The following is a 15,975-nucleotide window of genomic DNA, read 5'->3' on the forward strand; positions in this document are numbered from 1 at the left end:
TGTTTTTTTAGTAAAGTCAAGGTATCAGGATTTCACAAAATTATTTAAAACTGTGCTCTTTTCTTATGGAATTGTTACATTTTTGAGACATTTTTCTTGATTATTATTTATTTGTTGTGTACAACAAATGTCTTTTAACCAGAATCTTTGATTCTTTCTAAATAAATTTGTTTATTATAGAAATTAAATATCCCTTGTGTCTGATTAAAAATAAATTTTACGTGATGGTAACATTTTTAGATTCTGAAGATGTGCATTAATAGATTTAGTGTTAAACTACACAAAATTTGATGGTGCCATCGGCTATATAGGTACTCTGATTGTTACAAGAACTTGTAAGTTCAACATCAGATATAGCAAACCTTCTCACAATATTAGTTTTTACCTCTCAAGGACCCATCTTTTTTTAACAATAGTCGTCGTCATAATTCTTGGACAAGAGCAATAGCCCCAAGACTTATTATACCACTTACACGAAGTCTACTTACACAGATGTATGTAGTGAAATCAGTTAAGTAATCTATAGCGTAATAACAAACTTGTCATCAGAAGATGATTTTATACCAAAAATAGTTGGAGCAACTGTTTAAAAGTTGCTAAAGCATGTTTGAAAATATAAAAATGGCCTGCCTAATAAGCCAAGCACCTACTTGCAATTTCACAGTTTTAATATTTTCCAAAATTGTAGTAGATAAGAGACTAGAGCTATCTGGAAAATAATGAAAGAGAGATAGACGAAACAGCTGTGACATAGACTGTAGTTATCAACAAATTGAAAGAAGGCTAAGTTTAATTCAAATAAATGATCTGGTATTAAAATGAAAAAGATTTAAAGTTTTACTACATCACAAAACCATTATAGTGGTCTCCCAGAGCTAGACTCAACTAACAGATCATATTCTACATTTTACTCGGTCCTGGAAGCATTATTTAAACAAACTTTGACATTTAACTTATCTCATGTCTTTATGTTGTATGTTGTAAGAAATAAGAACATTAGTAATGTAGATGTGCTAATGTTTGGTTATGGATTGATAATTTGATATTAAATGAAAAATGACTTTATTGACGAGGCAGAGTTGAGCTATAAAGCTCCATGACAAGAAAACTGTTGTACAAAAAGTAGGCAACTTTCATTTAGAAAACCATCATAAAGTGGTACACGTATTTAAATGCTCCTCCAGATTCTCTCAAAAATGTATAGTACAACTCTCTTACATACTGACTTCATCCCCCCACTCAGATTTCCTGACTTGGCAATGTAGTCATTGAAAATTCACAGAGATTACATAATCATTGTGCACGCATCATCATTGGTAAAGAATATTATATCCACTGTGTTTTCAGTACTTTTAGCAGATGAATGTGCTGTTGCCTCTTTGCTCTCTTACATTTCATGCTGATGGTCAACACTGTTTCAAAAATTCATGATCTACTGTGTCTGGCATATTTCAATTTTTGTACATTTTCGTGTGGGTATTTTCCACTGAGCGCCATTTTTCTTTTTTAAATAAGACAATTGTGTTCACTTTGATACAAAGTGCTAAGTTTTTGATCAGAATTATCAAAGTAATTACACACTTTACCATAAACAGTATAAATTTAACTATTTTTTTAAACATTTCCCCAATTTAACTTAGATAAACTGAACTTTTTTATAGTATTCTTCATAAAAGTGTGTGCAAAATTGTCCATCCATCCAAGACATAGTAAATTTTTATTACGTTGCCTAGATTTTATGTTGAGTTTTAATTGGGTAGTAATATTACTTTTAGTTATTAATGTAAAACTGAATTCTGACCTCTCCTTGTAAAAATATTTCAAATAAACCTCTCTAAACTTATTAGATAGGTAGTAGCCGCATGTGTTACAGAATTTAATCTCTTCACTCTAATTTCTTTAAAAAAAACTGTCCTGCCTCTTTCTGCGATGCATGAACAAATCAATTAGACGTTACAGTCTTGTGCATACCACCAACTAACTTTAGTGCACTGCTCATTACTAATATTGGTCTTGGTATTATGTCTTTTGTGTAAAGTAGAGCCAAAACGGTTTCATTATATTTTGAGGGGGAGAGTTAATTAGTTAGATGATTTTAGACTTGAGTAGTAAAAAGATCACTCCAAATCTGAGGGATGGATCTACTTCTATTTGTAATAACAAACATTTAAAACACAGATTTAGGAGCATTATATTTGTATTGGTACAAGGGGAAGTCAAATATAAACAGAGCGGTTTTAGTGCTGAGTTGAGAGATCGCCAGTACAGGAGTTTTGATAGGAAAATTAACAGTCCCTTCTCTACAACACTTGTTTGTCAAAATACTTTTGCATCTAGGGTTTGAAACAAATTCTCATGTTTGAGTAAGAAATTTCTGGTGTAGCCGGCTTGATAGTGGAAATCATTTCTTACTGCAGATTTAAAATTTAGTAATTACTTTTACTGAGGAATGTGGGAAGAAAATAAATAGTTATAGTGGGGGCTAGAACTAGCCCTTGACAAGTCTTGCAACTCTGTTGTTAACAGATGACCTCTAAAGTAAGGTAAAATCGGTTGAAATGAAATTTATCTTCAATTAGATGATTAACCGATGACAAAAATGTGCACTCAATATAGAGACTTTCATTGGGGTTGGATTTGTCATTTATCACACAAACTTGTAACACAATAACTAATGCAACATCTGCTATGGACTCTGCTGTATTCTGTTAGATAAATGGTGTTGTGGATATATAACTTCTTGCATCTCCTCGTCACCAATACTTCTGTACAGTTATACATAACTCAATAAAGAAATAGCTAATGCAATCTCTCAAGGTGCTGAGTTCTTCAATAGATTAGGCCTCATCTCAATTGCTTAGGGACATCATGACAAAGGTTTTTGAGACAACCATGAGGTTAAGAAGAAAAATAGTAGTTCTTTCATCGGTCCTATGCATGTGGATAAGGTCTCTTTTTGGTGTCAATGTGTTTCTTATCTTTTCTCGTATCACCACTCTAAATTTATGCTGTTACTCTAAAAACAAGTATTTTGAGTTCATTCCTGAAAGGGTTAAAAAATCTTTAGGCACCATTTATGAAAAGAAATAAATGGAGAAATACAATATTAGACCAATTTGAGCTTCAGTTGGGAATCCTTAGACTACATTGTTTCATGACAACTTTGTTTTCTCAGCTATTATTGAGTATTCTTAAAGGACTAGTTGAATTTGCTTTACAGCGTGATCATATTTATTCATATCACACAAATTCCATGTCATATACAAATTTTTCAAAGATTATTTATTGGAAAATTAATTTTGAATCGAAATAGGTGGATCTGATCAAACATCTGAATCAAAGGGATATGTATTTGGTATGTATTTTAATATAACTGATTTGTATACTTTCATCCCATAAAATTGATTTTTACTGTTAAATTTGTAGTTATTAGTAGGAGTAATTTAGTTCTTAGGGAGTTTAATCAATGCTGATGATTTATATTAATGAATATCAATTCTCAAAAGAATTTTTAAATATTAAATAAATGTTGGTCCTGAAATATTCAATGCTGTGTCAAAGACCTCTTCAACTGAGGCATATTTTAAAAAGAATTTAAATCAGAACTTGATAAAGCATGCAATTTATTCTATGGACTAGGGGTTGAACAGAATTTCTAAGTCAGTTGATTAAGTTATGTAACTTAAGTCTCATTTTACTTTTATTGAATGTTTTAACAATTAATGTTTTAGATATTGGTATTTGAACATATACATTGTAACATAATTATTATAGTTTCAGCATTACATTGTAATAACTACTTAATGACTCTTTTCTATACATGTCCATGTCTTAAAACACTTTTGTTTCAATTTAAAACAATAAATCAATATTATTCTAGACTCAAATTAATTTTTTTTTTTTTATAATAACATTATTATATTTTTGTTCTATAACACTGTCTTAAGTTGTTTTGTTCTTTGATTTTTGATTTTGCACTGTCAAGGAGTATTGTTTGGCAGTAGTTTTAAAAGTTGCAAACATTTTATAATTTTAGGTTTTTAAGATTTATTAAATTTACATAATGGTGTATTGTACATTTTTTGGTTGATTTATTTTTATGTGCTTATTTTGTATTTTGGTTTGTTTACTTCCACACACTGTTGCTTTAATTTTTGTTTTCTCTGTGTTTGTTTTCGCCATGTAATGTAAGTCACATTGCGTTTTCGCTTCCTCACTCTTTCTCTGCTTTAAGCTTTTTGTCAAATTCACCCGCACACATTCTGACCTGATGGAAGTCTGACCGGTCTGGCTGTTACAGAGGTATTGGAGTATGCAATGAGAGTCGGCGCTAACAACTTCCGAGGCGTCTTCGACTCTGCGGACAAGCAAAAGAAGAGAATCAGACGTACCAATGCCTGCCCATCCAAACTACCCGGGTCCTATCCTTGCCCGCAGTGTCCGAAGATCTACTCGTATAAGAATAACCTTCTACGGCACATGAACATCGAGTGTGGCAAGTTGCCCAACCTGCGCTGCCCGTATTGCACCTACAAGAGCAAGCACAAGTGTGATATGACACGGCACATCAAGAAACGCCATCAGACGCTCTTTGAGCAGACTGATATCGAGCAGATCTGCAAGGCCAGTCCTGAACCGGCCATTTTAGTCTCATGCGACTGAACTCCATTGGGGTTGTGGTGGAATTCCCTGATAAACAATACAGTAGTATTTCAACAAGTTTTTGAAAATATCCATCCCTTGAAAACTATCAAATTGACCTTAGTCCCTTGACTGGAGCGATAACTATTTGATAATAGTAATCGCTGAAGCTACTGGATGATCATTGTTAACCATAAAATAGTGACACTTATTTTCCAATGGAATAAGTTAAACTATCTTAGTGGAGTGATTTAACAATTTTTAATGTAAAAAAATTCAACTTTTCTGAGGTTTTAGTGTATTAAAAAGCTATTAACTTCAAATGAAACTTTTTAAAAATCTTTAAGTGAAGAAAACTTTTTGAATTCCATCCAACCCTCAATGCAGGCTTAATGTACTTTACTGTCTGAAGTTGCCTTATGTATAAAGAATCAGAAACCATAGAGTCATTAGTCCTTAGATTAGATCGCTAGAATAGTAACTTGTACTTTAATAATTATTTTGCTAGTGAATTACTAGCCGACTGCAAACATAACCAAATTAACCTGTGTATTGTTGTTTCATCACTTTACACTGAAACTGGGTCTTTGAACTATATCCTGAGTTAATCTGTATAGAGTACATGACACACACCATAAATATGAATTTTCCAATGAGTATTTTATAAAACAATAATTACTTCAGTTGTATATCTTTATGTGAACCACAAGTACAATCATTCTCAAAGCTCATCACTTCATACTTCACTTTGCCCCTTTGAAGCTAAATAAAGAAAGCTTTTTCACAGGACAATCAAGCTATTATTTTTAATTTCTACAACTTAAAATTTATAAATGTACTTATGTTACATAAGTTAAGTAAAACACATTACCTTCCTCTTTTTTCCACTTCATTCCCATATTTTTCTATATTTTTTTCAACAAGTATTTGTATGACTTGTTTATTTTAAGGATTTTAAAATTTCAACAACGCATGGCGTTTGGCGTTACTCAGTCTAAGTGCATTTATCGTGCCTTACTGCTTTAAACAAATATTTTCCACTTTAAAAGATTCCTAGTTTTATAATTGGTAAGCTATGTTGATATATCAGGATCTACATCTGTTTATCGTCATAGTATTATTGTGTGATTAATAATTCTTTGTGCCAAAATTCCAGTACCATATAAACATTTTGTATAACATTGCCAGTGTAAAATAATGACTACCAACATTTGTACTATTGAACTATTTTACTATTTGCTTGTGGACATATAGTAGGTAAAGTATTTCAAGAATTTAACAAATTTACTTTATTACTTTTTTAAGTAAATATGTACAATTTAAATAAAGTAAAGTTCATTGTAAATCTTTTTTTTTATCGTAAATTAATTTCAATCATAAAAGTACACTTCTATTTATGTGCCTTTAAAATTTGCTTCAAATATGTATTGTAAAGAACTGTGAGGTGGTATCAGTGTTAGTACACAATATGTGGCTTTTGAAGCTGTGGACAGACTGATCAGAAATAAAATGTGCCCTATGAGTTTAATTTTAATTTAATTAATCAAAGCATGAGTCATTAGCATTAAAATAAATTGGTTGTGTTAATACATAATTATTCTTTAAATACTGTAGGCTTATGATTCCAAGTGATAGCTTTTAATAGATTTTGTTATTTTTCAAACTGTTATCTTCTTGATATAAATTAACATCACAAGAAACAGTGAAATTGATATAAGTATTTTAATATTTATATTTTTTATGACCATACACTTATTGCCTCTTGGAATAAATTAACATCACAAGTTAGACTGAAACAAATATAAGTACTTTATTTTTTTCTATGGCCATAAAACTGTTGTTTCATTTATATAAATTAACATAAAAAGTTACACAGAAATTAATGTTAATACTTTAATAGTTATATTTTTCTATAGCCATACACTGTTGCCTTTAAAATGTTGTAATACTTAACTCACCACATTGTACGTCTTAAATATGTATGCCTTAGTAACATGAAATATAACATTAAATTCATTATGTATTTATCTTGCAGAATTGTTTATTCTAGCAAGTTGGAAATAGCAGAGTATTGATTAAGTATTAATAATTGTAATAATAGTATTACATCTGTTTAACTAAGAAAGTATTTTTCAAGCTATATTTTTTAATTGATATTAACGTTAACAATGTTTAAAACTTAATACTGCATTGTCATTTTGTGAATTCAATTGTAAAATATTTAAATGTGCCTTTATTGTATTGATGCTTCATTGTTAGAAAATTTTGGAGCATAGCTTAATGAGTGTAATGGTATTTGAAATACTATTTTATATTTATACTCTTTTTTGGCATTGATTAATTTATTGTTATAATATTAACAGTGTTACACATTTTTGTTATTTTCAAGTAAACTGTATTAAAGTTAAATTTCCTTATTTTTGCCAAATTATTTTGTAAGCCAAACTATTTGTTTATATTTAGCAATACTGTTAAAAAAATCCTCTATTAGAAGATTTTGTTTTTTATCATTCTTATTACATCACGTTTTTTATTTGTTGTAAAGTTTTTGTTCATGTAGATCCATTAATTTTGATAACTCGCTTAATAGTATATTACATTTGTACTTTACCGTGCTTTTTTGTACAATTCAACCAATCCAAAGCATAAAGTTTGCTTTTTGCACAACTTATTTTATTTTGAGTTAGTCGTGTGTTACCTTTGTTATTGTTAAGATCGATTTGTTTGTACATATAGTGTTACTGAGTAAGTTAGTTAACAAATAATAGCATCACTTAGGTTTAAGAAGTCAGACTAGAATCTAAATCAACATTTACGTCAGCAATGTTACCAAATACCTCCTAGTTTAGATTACATAGCTTAGCACCCTTTGTGCTAGATACAGATATTTTATCATTATTTTAAACATTTTCTAACGTGTATTTTATGTTCTGGAAGAGAAAAATAAAGTTCTGTTAGCCATATGTACACTGAAGTTTGAAACAAGAGTTTGCAATTTTTTGTACAAAGAAGTTTTGAAAAAAAAAAATGTTTTCAAACGTTCATTAAAATTACTAACACTTTTATTGCTTAACTTCAGTTCTAATTAAAACTCAAGAGTAAAATTATTTGATTACGCTATAGGTGATAATTATATTTTGATTAGAGAGTATAAAGTCAAGAGCAAGGTACAGAGAACTGAGAATCGACCACCTCACAGACGTCTCTCCTTCTGAGGTCCTGGCTGAAGTAATCTTGTGGGCAGGAATTAAGGGAAGACTTTTTTTAAATGTCAGATAAGATTTAAAGCATATTTCGTTATTTTACCAATCACCAAAGATAATATAAACTGTAACAACATGAACATTTTTGCAAATATTGTTCCAAACTCTTGTAAAACCCACCTTATTTACATATTTATAATGTATGTAGACAAATGTATTCTGATTACAAATTTTCATTATATATACTCAAAATTTGCTTTGTTTGGTTGATATCAAATAATTATTTTTTGTCAATTCTTAAAACTTGAACTATAAAAACATTTAATGGAAATGTGAAAACATAATTAAATTTATTTGTTTATAAACTGGTATGTCTATTCTTAAATACAAAGTTGTATTATTAATCTGTTTGTATTTTTTAAAGTTTTTTTAATGCCAGTGACATTTTATTTTTGCCTTTTATCCATGTGCTAAAGCGAAGGTCAATTCTTAAAAAGTATTGCTTTTGTGTTTTACTCAATTATTTGAGTTTAATAAATAGTGAGAAAAATAATATTTTAATTCAATCAGCATAACTCCTTATAGAATTTGATTTGTTTTTTATTATTACTCTTTATCTTGTTCAGATTACGTTTACATTATTACCCTTAAGCTTACTAAATGTTCCTATAATAATTAATTGCATATTTTCCAATGTAAGTAATATTTTGGACTTTGGATCAAGTTGTGTAATTATTATAGTTACATTTAGTTTTTTAATTTTCCAATTTCCCGTGGAATTTTCCTTCAGCTGTACTGTTTTACATTAATAATACCAGTATTTTTTGTTTGTTTAGTATAAAATACTCCTAGTAAATTCTTTATTTTGAACTGTTCCAGAACTTTAATCCAAACAATTAATGTTTGTAATGATTATTTTTTTAAACATCACATATATTTTATACCTTCTTTCTTTCCTAGACTAGTTTTATAGCTAATTAATGTTAACATCACAATTTTAAGTAATTAAAGTACTTAAGAGTTAATGTTATTTCCATATAATGATACAACCCTTGTGATTTACTTCTCCAGTCATATCACTTTTGTCCTAAAATTACCTGAGATTATTTAAAAGTATTTTATTCACACTGATAAATCTATTTTATATGTTCTTATGTTGATCTTTAAATTAATTCTCAGTTATTAAAGCATAAACACGTCATTACACATGTCACAGTATGTTAACAAGTTTTCAATTTTAATGTGTTTTCTTGTTGTTTTTTGAGAATAGTTTTTTGTCTGTATATTTTGACCACAGAGGTTTATGGACAGAGTTACTGTTTTTTTGTATATTTTGTGTTTAATATTGATAAATGCTGTAATAAATTTATTCTTGTTTACTTTTTAAACCTGTGTTTTTACTGTCTTAACCATTAATATGTTTATTAAGTAATTTGTAAATATATAATTCTCTGCATCAGTTTAACAGTGTTGATTATATGACTCACGATCCCGAGGTGATTGTTATAATCTTGTCACTGACAGTGTCCTGACAACAATTAGAATGACTCCAGACAGAATCTGGGAACTAATATTGAAAAATGGATTATATTTAATTTTACAAAAGAAAAAATTTCACACTTGAACTTTGTTTAAGATACTACAATATGTCCATGTAATTATTCAGTTATAATTAGTGTGGAATTAACTTGATTAAAAAGTTACTGAATGAATAACTGTGTTCTGTGACCATCTGTCAGATGGGGTCAGTAACTCCTACCTCCCTGGACAAGAGAAACAAACATTAATTGCAAAATTAATTTATTGTTGTTATTGTAAATAATCGTATAACAATAAAAATTGAATTTAGAAGCAGTTGAGAAGCAGTTAATTGAATTTGGTTCTCAAGAAACATTTGCACTTAACATAATTTTTAGCTAAGTTTTGTGATACAGTAGTAAGTTGTTTAATGCTGTTTCAAATGCTCTTAATAATATACAAATTTCTTTGGAATCAATAACTAATTGTAGAACAAAACTAACTAAATGTGTGCTTTTATGTGCCTCAAGTGAAATAAAAAACATAATCACTACATTTAGAACACACAAACCAATACTTCAAATTTTTATTGTTCTGAGGCCTTTCGATAGCAAGGCTGTCTTTGTTAGACATACGTTTACACAAACTTGAGTGTATTCCCTCAACTTATACTTTATATTGCATCATCTTCTTTCTGCAGTTTGTGGAAGACATCAATGTTGTCCTATTTTAAAGTTTTATTGTTCTGAGGCCTTTCGATAGCAAGGCTGTCTTTGTTAGACATACTTTTACACAAACTTGAGTGTATTCCCTCAACTTATACTTTATATTGCATCATCTTCTTTCTGCAGTTTGTGGAAGACATCAATGTTGTCCTATTTTAAAGTTTTATTGTTCTGAGGCCTTTCGATAGCAAGGCTGTCTTTGTTAGACATACTTTTACACAAACTTGAGTGTATTCCCTCAACTTATACTTTATATTGCATCATCTTCTTTCTGCAGTTTGTGGAAGACATCAATGTTGTCCTATTTTAAAGTTTTATTGTTCTGAGGCCTTTCGATAGCAAGGCTGTCTTTGTTAGACATACGTTTACACAAACTTGAGTGTATTCCCTCAACTTATACTTTATATTGCATCATCTTCTTTCTGCAGTTTGTGGAAGACATCAATGTTGTCCTATTTTAAAGTTTTATTGTTCTGAGGCCTTTCGATAGCAAGGCTGTCTTTGTTAGACATACGTTTACACAAACTTGAGTGTATTCCCTCAACTTATACTTTATATTGCATCATCTTCTTTCTGCAGTTTGTGGAAGACATCAATGTTGTCCTATTTTAAAGTTTTATTGTTCTGAGGCCTTTCGATAGCAAGGCTGTCTTTGTTAGACATACGTTTACACAAACTTGAGTGTATTCCCTCAACTTATACTTTATATTGCATCATCTTCTTTCTGCAGTTTGTGGAAGACATCAATGTTGTCCTATTTTAAAGTTTTATTGTTCTGAGGCCTTTCGATAGCAAGGCTGTCTTTGTTAGACATACGTTTACACAAACTTGAGTGTATTCCCTCAACTTATACTTTATATTGCATCATCTTCTTTCTGCAGTTTGTGGAAGACATCAATGTTGTCCTATTTTAAAGTTTTATTGTTCTGCTGATGCATGGATTCCTTGAACATAGAAATTTCAAAAAAGAGGGAGGGATTCAAGCTTGTAATCACAAAAACTTTCAATTCTATTTCAGATTGAAAATTCAGCTATGATTTTGAATTAAACCCTAAAGTAATGTAGTAATTGAAAATATTTAAATGTTTTGAGAGTATAAAAATTTATATTCAAAAATACTAAAAATTTATTTTATAATTATAAGAAAATTGAATGGAAAAGGTTTTTAGTTATGTGGGAAACTTTAAAAGTAAGTGATGATTAGATGTAAAGATAATTTAAGTTAATTTTTCCACTATTTTTCCACAATAATCTCTAGGTACCGGAATCTACGTTTCTGCATTATTTTTTGTAATATTACAAATGATGTATCTCGTACAATCAGCTTAAGAATTTTATTGGCTTATGGTGAAACACTACGGTGAACAGGGGTTACTCTCTGCACAGTAAGGGAGCCCCACTAGAGCTATCAGTCAGCCTCTTGCAGCACATTAACTGGACTTATGTGATCACTGATGTGCTGCTCCTACATACGTACCTGTACATACATACGGTACACGTATTCCATACAATTGATGTTTTCATTGAGGTCAGTCACTGGTTCCAATTTTACAGCTCGTAATTATTAGCTGCATATTAAAACTTAACGGTTCCGAATTAACATTCACAGAAATCAATTATGTGTATTAGAAAAACCAAATAAGGAGATTTTTACACAATTAATATAAAATCTCATTAGTGAAATGTACAATCCTCAAATAATTTAACTCATGTATTATATTCCCTCATCCTAAAATGACTTATCCATTTAGTTTTGTAGCCTGCTGAAGAATTTGAATATTTTTTCCTCGCCTTGTATGTTAGGAAAATTAATAATTTTATGTATTCACAAAGAATTTGTAATTACCTGAAGGGTTTTTAGGTACACCCTATCAAATGTGAATACAGACCATTGCTTATATATTATTGTGTCTGTGATTACCTATTAGAGAAAGGCACTGAATGCTCATCATGGATTAGCAATGGCAGTGTTGCAGCTGCAATTTTCCCTAATATTTCTGCTATTTCGGCCTTCCCTCATAACCACAGCTTGTAATATTGAGCTGCTACCGACTGTGTGGTGTTATTTGTTCTAGATACAGAGAATTATTTGCATTACTTTATAAGAATATTGTAGACAGCAAACTAGTTCACAAGCCAAAGGAATTGCACAGTTTGTTCTGCCCCAAACAATAGTGTTCTAGATACAGAGAATTATTTGCATTACTTTATAAGAATATTGTAGACAGCAAACTAGTTCACAAGCCAAAGGAATTGCACAGTTTGTTCTGCCCCAAACAATACAGCAATCTAGAGTTGACAGCTACAAGTGGCGGCGGAACATATTACCTGAAGCGAGAGTGTGGTGTCACTACATAGCTGCAATGTCCGTTCTGCAGCATCCACAGTAAACAACGCAGCAATCTTAAGTTGACAGCTGTGTGTTTTAGGCAAACCGCAGCAGTGTGGGAAACGCTACAAGTGGCGGCGGAACATATTACCTGAAGCGAGAGTGTGGTGTCACTACATAGCTGCAATGTCCGTTCTGCAGCATCCACAGTAAACAACGCAGCAATCTTAAGTTGACAGCTGTGTGTTTTAGGCAAACCGCAGCAGTGTGGGAAACGCTACAAGTGGCGGCGGAACATATTACCTGAAGCGAGAGTGTGGTGTCACTACATAGATGCAATGTCCGTTCTGCAGCATCCACAGTAAACAACGCAGCAATCTTAAGTTGACAGCTGTGTGTTGTAGGCAAACCGCAGCAGTGTGCCTGTCCGCAGTGTGGGAAACGCTACAAGTGGCGGCGGAACATATTACCTGAAGCGAGAGTGTGGTGTCGCTACATAGCTGCAATGTCCGTTCTGCAGCTTCCACAGTAAACAACACAGCAATCTTAAGTTGACAGCTGTGTATTGTAGGCAAATCGCAGCAGTGTGCCTGTCCGCAGTGTGGGAAACACTACATGTGGCGGCGGAACATGTTAGCACACCTGAAGCGAATGTGTGGCGTCACTGCACAGCTGCAATGTCCGTTCTGCAGCTTCCACAGTAAACAACGCAGCAATCTTAAGTTGACAGCTGTGTATTGTAGGCAAATCGCAGCAGTGTGCCTGTCCGCAGTGTGGGAAACACTACATGTGGCGGCGGAACATGTTAGCACACCTGAAGCGAGTGAGTGGCGTCACTGCACAGCTGCAATGTCCGTTCTGCAGCTACCGCAGTAAACAACGCAGCAATCTTAAGTTGACAGCTGTGTGTTGTAGGCAAACCGCAGCAGTGTGCCTGTCCGCAATGTGGGAAACACTACAAGTGGCGGCGGAACATGTTAGCACACCTGAAGCGAGAGTGTGGCGTCACTGCACAGCTGCAATGTCCGTTCTGCAGCTACCGCAGTAAACAACGCAGCAATCTTAAGTTGACAGCTGTGTATTGTAGGCAAATCGCAGCAGTGTGCCTGTCCGCAGTGTGGGAAACACTACATGTGGCGGCGGAACATGTTAGCACACCTGAAGCGAGTGAGTGGCGTCACTGCACAGCTGCAATGTCCGTTCTGCAGCTACCGCAGTAAACAACGCAGCAATCTTAAGTTGACAGCTGTGTGTTGTAGGCAAACCGCAGCAGTGTGCCTGTCCGCAATGTGGGAAACACTACAAGTGGCGGCGGAACATGTTAGCACACCTGAAGCGAGAGTGTGGCGTCACTGCACAGCTGCAATGTCCGTTCTGCAGCTACCGCAGTAAACAACGCAGCAATCTTAAGACTCACCTGGGCAGCCAGCACAGCTTTATTCTCGGCAGTCAAGATATTGACAAGATTGTTATTTAATTTCATGTTTAAAATATTAACTCCTGGTTAATTTAAATTTCTGAAATAAAATTTTTCTAAATAAGTGATAATACAGTCTTGGAACTTACTGGTTGATAAATGTTTGAAATATCTGTGATCTTTCTTCTCGAACTTATTTAGATTTTATAAAACTATGTGTGGAAGCTGCCAAATGAGTAATTTAAATGTTTTACACCTGAAGACAGTTGATGCAATAATTAAAGGTATGCATATAGCTTATGTTAGTTGTGAACTAGATAGAAGTAATCCAAAGCAACAGTAGCTTATTTTATAGAATTAATATTTTTTGTCATATATTAATAACATAAAAAAAAAACATTTACCTTATTGTAAATTGTAAAACATTTAGCGTAGAAGATTCCTTGATTGGAACTGATGGTGTATTATTGTAATCACGCCACTTGGAAGTTAAATTTTGAGACTACAGTAAATTACAATTGTTTCATGTGCACATGATGTCACTGAGGTCCAGCATGCTAAGCTCAGGTTATAAATAGTTGGAATAAAATTTGGTACAGGAAGCTCAGTTCCGGAGATTGTAATAGCAATGATTCAAACTCCCTTGGTTGTGATATCATGTATAACAATAGCGTCTTTATAGTTGTTATTGGAATATTAATATTAATGCCATTCGGTGAGAAATGATAAAGTTACACCATATTGATGGATCAAATTTGCCTGAGAAAGTAAATTTGTTAAATTGGTATACCAGTTATAGCCTTCACAAAATAATGAATGTGAGCTCTGCAGCAGTACTGAGCGGTACTGGAATGTTTTGGTACTGACAGATATTTCTTGACTGGTGTGTTCGACAGGCAGATGGGTTTGTGAGACTTGTGGGCGAGCCTACTTACACCAGCCTTCCCTCTGTCGGCACCGCAAGTTCCAGTGTGGCATAGCACCCCAGTTCCGCTGTTTCTTCTGTCCACATGTCACCAAGTTGAAGACCCATCTGGTAAAACACATCAAAGTGAAACATGCCACCTGATCCAGCCGCACATTGTTCCTTTAATAAATCATTGTGATGTTGGTTTGCAAGTATGGTATTATTTGACAGCAGCCTTTCTTACTGACATCAGATTCCTTCTCACTCACTGAAATATTTATAAACCATGAGCTTCAAAAATGAGTGGAATATCACCATTGCCTGAAGCCATTATTTGAAAAAAAAACTCTTTAATTGTTTAAACATTTAAATTATCTTTGCAACATCAGAACATTTTGCTTTTCAGGCAATTATCTATTAATACATTTACATTTAAAACAATTTTATCAGAAGTTTTTTGTAACCAAGTACAATGAAGTTATCAAGATACCACATATTGTATTTGCTGTTTGTGCATTGTACCATTTTCCCCCTGTAAGCTCAGTTGTTAGATTATTAAAGCACTGGCAATAGTGCTAAACTGCGTAGTGATCAATTTCTTTCTAAAAAATACAGTATACGTGTAACACACTAAAATTTGAATTGTTGTATATTTTGAAGTAAATTGTTGTTAAATATATTTTTCATAGTTGTATTATGATTCAGAGACTCAAATTGCATACATTACCTGTAAAATGACCATCTATCTGTAATATTGTAAAATGACCATCTATCTGTAATATTGTAAAATGACCATCCATCTGTAATATTGTAATTATGGTGCCTTTTTCAGTTCCTGTTGTCAGTTACAAAAATAAATTCGGATTTATTAATGACATTTGTATTTATGTGTCTATTTAAAACAACATTTTTTTAATAGTTTGAATCTGCATATTAATAAACATATAATCATTGTGGATTGAATTTAATTAGTTTGATGTCCTTTAAACAATGTTACATTTTTAAAGCAATCTGAAGTTTTAATCAAATAAAACATAAATAACTGTTATATGCATACCTATTACATTATAAATTGTTCTGCACTTACAGAGGAATATTTTACTGATGTGATTGTAATAATATATTTTATGAAAATGAAATTGCTATTTATTTCCACTATATTGTTATTAAAAAAAAACTTTTATTAGTTATTTCTACGGTATACAAAATACTGAAATTCATTGACTTGTGTATGT

At 32.1% G+C, this 15,975-nt stretch overlaps 1 protein-coding gene and 1 long non-coding RNA gene across 3 annotated transcripts in view; both read left to right on the forward strand.

The window, feature by feature from the left end:
* The window catches only part of LOC124356067 (longitudinals lacking protein, isoforms A/B/D/L-like), a 288,880-nt gene that overhangs the window by 238,304 nt on the left and 34,601 nt on the right, over positions 1-15,975 (forward strand). The gene's annotated exons all lie outside the window — the stretch shown is intronic.
* Positions 11,255-15,613, forward strand: LOC124356077. Its single transcript, XR_006921789.1, has 2 exons — positions 11,255-14,117; positions 14,730-15,613. It is a non-coding gene; the product is annotated as an uncharacterized LOC124356077 (long non-coding RNA).

This window comes from Homalodisca vitripennis, chromosome 2, assembly GCF_021130785.1.
Source record: "Homalodisca vitripennis isolate AUS2020 chromosome 2, UT_GWSS_2.1, whole genome shotgun sequence".
Classification (NCBI taxonomy): Eukaryota; Metazoa; Arthropoda; class Insecta; order Hemiptera; family Cicadellidae; genus Homalodisca; species Homalodisca vitripennis.